This window comes from Miscanthus floridulus, chromosome 9 (genome assembly GCF_019320115.1).
Source record: "Miscanthus floridulus cultivar M001 chromosome 9, ASM1932011v1, whole genome shotgun sequence".
Lineage (NCBI taxonomy): Eukaryota > Viridiplantae > Streptophyta > Magnoliopsida > Poales > Poaceae > Miscanthus > Miscanthus floridulus.
The window spans coordinates 110,962,361-110,965,829 of NC_089588.1; the positions used below are offsets into that span (position 1 = coordinate 110,962,361).

General features: G+C 40.2%; 1 long non-coding RNA gene across 1 annotated transcript; it reads left to right on the plus strand.

The window, feature by feature from the left end:
• The first annotated feature begins 274 nt into the window (after positions 1 to 274).
• LOC136482646 (uncharacterized) lies at positions 275 to 3,016 on the plus strand. The gene is made up of 3 exons (XR_010765147.1): positions 275 to 420; positions 2,596 to 2,673; positions 2,839 to 3,016. It is a non-coding gene; the product is annotated as an uncharacterized lncRNA (long non-coding RNA).
• Positions 3,017 to 3,469: the final 453 nt, after the last annotated feature.

A 3,469-nucleotide genomic window follows, 5' to 3' on the forward strand; every position in this document is an offset into this window, starting at 1 on the left:
TCTAAGAATATAAGGCCATATTTTCTGAGCCATACCATACAAAGAGATTACTTTTCAGTTTCCCATTTTTTTCTATCTTCACTGACTCAATTATCTAGGATTAAATATAGCAAGTATTGAAATAATTGCAGATTACTGAGGTATTGGCATTTAAGATCTTGATAAGAAGTTGGTGCTATGAAGAATGCCAGCTAAGTGGACATTCAACATTTAGGCAGGCTTTCGTTTTTCATATATGTATGTTACAATTCATTAAATTATTTTGTTACATATTTTCATTTGTAGCCAAGAAATCTAACATTCAATTCATGAATTGGTGTCAGCTTTTCAGGTTTGCATGTGAGAACTAAGAACAATTCATGAATTGGTGTCAGCTTTACAGAACACTCCCATTTCAATTTCATGGCTGGCTGCAATAAGGTAATAACCTGAACATTGTCAGTTTCGCGGTTGTATGACTGTAGTTACCTATGAGTTACCTAATTAGTCTCCTGGGTTGATTTTGTACTTCTATATTTTTTCTGCTCCTACACAAAGGTTGCAAGACTAGGTTGCCTTGAAAAGCTACAATGATATTTTATTTTTGTTTCTGGTTCAGTAAGCTGCTGTAGATGCTTGCACAAAATGTGTAGCTTTTTCAGTGCCATATTGAAGCCCCTAGAACAACCCTGATCCCAACCTGTGACACCTAAACTTACAGATTATGAGCATTTCACTATGATTAAAACATTCCTGTTGGGTTAACTCTGCTAGATGTCATATGCATTCCCAATTTTGCTAATAAAGCTGGTCAAAGACTCATGTTCTTCATATGCGGCTATCATGGCGTATTTAAATACTAAGCTCTTTGAGTGTTTGGTCATGGTGTTACCTACAGGTCTAACCATAATTAGTTCAGATAACTCTTAATTCGTGTGGTTGGTTTGACCCTTTGAATTTTCCATTGCTTTACAACAAACAATAAAGTTTGCCTAATCGTTCTATTTTTTCAGCCCATTTACCAGATCTGTCCATCCCACCTGACTGTTGGATCTGTTCGTCCCCTCACCAGATCTCTGTGTAATAATGGATGTGAGGCTTTCCTTCCTTCCTCTTCGTTGTGGCATGAGTGAGATCTCTGTGCTCAGAAAGGCCTTTTTCTACGGTGTGTGCTCTCCTTGCCAGCGCCGGGGCCGGATACATGTGTGGATCTGGCTCGCCAGCCTTCATTGCCGGAGGAGCCCCACACAAGCGCATCTGGCCCGTTGCGCATGGCAGAGGTGCACTCTATCCCCTCCTCCCCCTCCCCTTCCCTCGGCTCCCTCTTCTCACTGCGAGGATCTTGGCCCCCTTCCCCTAGGAGGCCATCGGATTTTGCGCTTCTCTTGTTTTTAAATGTGCGGATCATGCGCAGAACTGATATCCTCCATTATACAATGATGATTAATTGTTTCCTTCATGTTACCTACTGAGGTTTTGTGGTTGTGCAATGATGAACTTTTTTAAGGCTGAGACAATGGAATTGTGCAATGGTGACTAATTATTTCATCCTTCCATGATTTCTTGCTATTTGCATTAGTTCTGTGATGACAATGCCATTATATCTTAGCAATTCTCTTTTGCATGTGTTGTTTTGTTTTCGTTAGTTGCTATAATTTGTGCATTTGTTACTGAGCATAAGTCCATTGTCAATGATGTCTTTGCTTCACATAATTTGTTGGTTGTTCTATTACTGAGCACACCCCATTGTCAGTGATGTATTTGTTCCTATCCATCTCTCTCCACTTTCTTGCAAATCCACTTTTTAGCAGGTTTGAAACATCTGGAACTAAGGTTCTGGTGTGTGCTCACCCTCATAAGGCTTGATCAGTGCCTCTATGTTTTTCCTGATATAGCATGGCAAAAGAGATAACAAATTCAGCTATTCTTATATAGCTTTGAGTCTGATTTTTGCTGTGTAATTAACTAATGCTTAAATCTGGATAAGTTCTTAGTTCGCACATGCCTATTTGCTTGGCAGTAAAGAATTAATCCTTACATCTTACATATTAGCTTATCACCTTGCTGTAAAGGAACTGGACCTCCTTATATTCTGCTACTTTCTTTAATTGCTGGTGTGTGTAATTTCATTCTAGAAATCTAAAAAATGAAGCCATTTCTTTTTTAGAAAATACATAACTCTTCCCAGTGCCTCCTAATTCTTTTCCATGGATATGAAAAATAGAATTGGCCTGGTGCAAGCGGTAGAGTCTTACCGCCTGTGACCGGAAGGTCCCGGGTTCGAGCCGCGGTCTCCTCGCATTGCACGGGCGAGGGTAAGGCTTGCCACTGACACCCTTTCCCAGACCCCGCACAGAGCGGGAGCTCTCTGCACTGGGTACGCCCTTTTTTTCCTAAAATCAGAACAACACTCTTAGCAAAATGGCTCTAAAAGCATTATTGTACCAATTTACAGTTTCCTCTTGGGAATTCTGCACCTTTTGTTTATCTGATAGGTTCTTTCTTCCTTCCAGCAAGCAGTTACAGAAAGTAGCATCATTTATAAGCAGTTTCACAATTTTTGGCAATTGATATGTGATGCAGCACTAACATTTACAATCTTTGCCAAATATACAGGGTGATCTCTCAAATATTCAGGATGGACTGAACAGCCACGGGCTTAGATAAATGGTTAGCTCTCTGAAGGTATCTCAGGTACAATCTTTCCCTGCATAGGATTATCGAAGGCTCTCATATTAGTTATTCTCCTGCATTTAACCCTTAAAAATTGATGTTACACTCAATGCTGCAAGAGTTACCACCATCTGCATTAACTGAAACCATTGTTCCTTCTTCCAACACTGTTTTTTTTTCTTCCAGAAACTGCTGCTGTCAATACCAATTAATCCACTGCACTTTTGTGGTAAGATTCAAGTGTTGTGCCACCTCTTGTGTATGCTGTAATGGGGACCTCTAGGGAGATAGCCATTGGACCGATTGCCATCGTGTCGCTCTTGCTTTCATCAGCGGCTCAAAAGATAGCTGACCCGAACATAGATCCGGCTTCCTATCGGAAAAACGGTTTTCACTGACATTCTTTACTGGTATCTTCAAGTCTGCATTTGGTCTGTTCAGGTAGAGCCTTTGCAGTCTTGTGATTACAATGAGCCTACTTTCCTTGCTTTCACTAATTAGTCTTTTGCATCGATCCTTTTTGAGATTGGGCTTCCTTGTTGATTCTCTTTCTGCAATCACTGGATTCCATTGTTATTGGACTGCAGCAGTTGAAGGGCCTACTCGGGCTTAGTCATTGCACAAATAGCACTGATGTTGTATCTGTCATCAGAGCGGTTTGGGTTTCTGTTCATGAACCAATAAATATTTCGTGCTTCTTTTCACTATGAATGGAACACACAGAATGAGTCTTCAATAGAAAATTGCAATAAGACTTATTAAGAATAGTGTACCATCATGTATAACATATTTGGTCATGTTGGCTTATCTCTCTGTA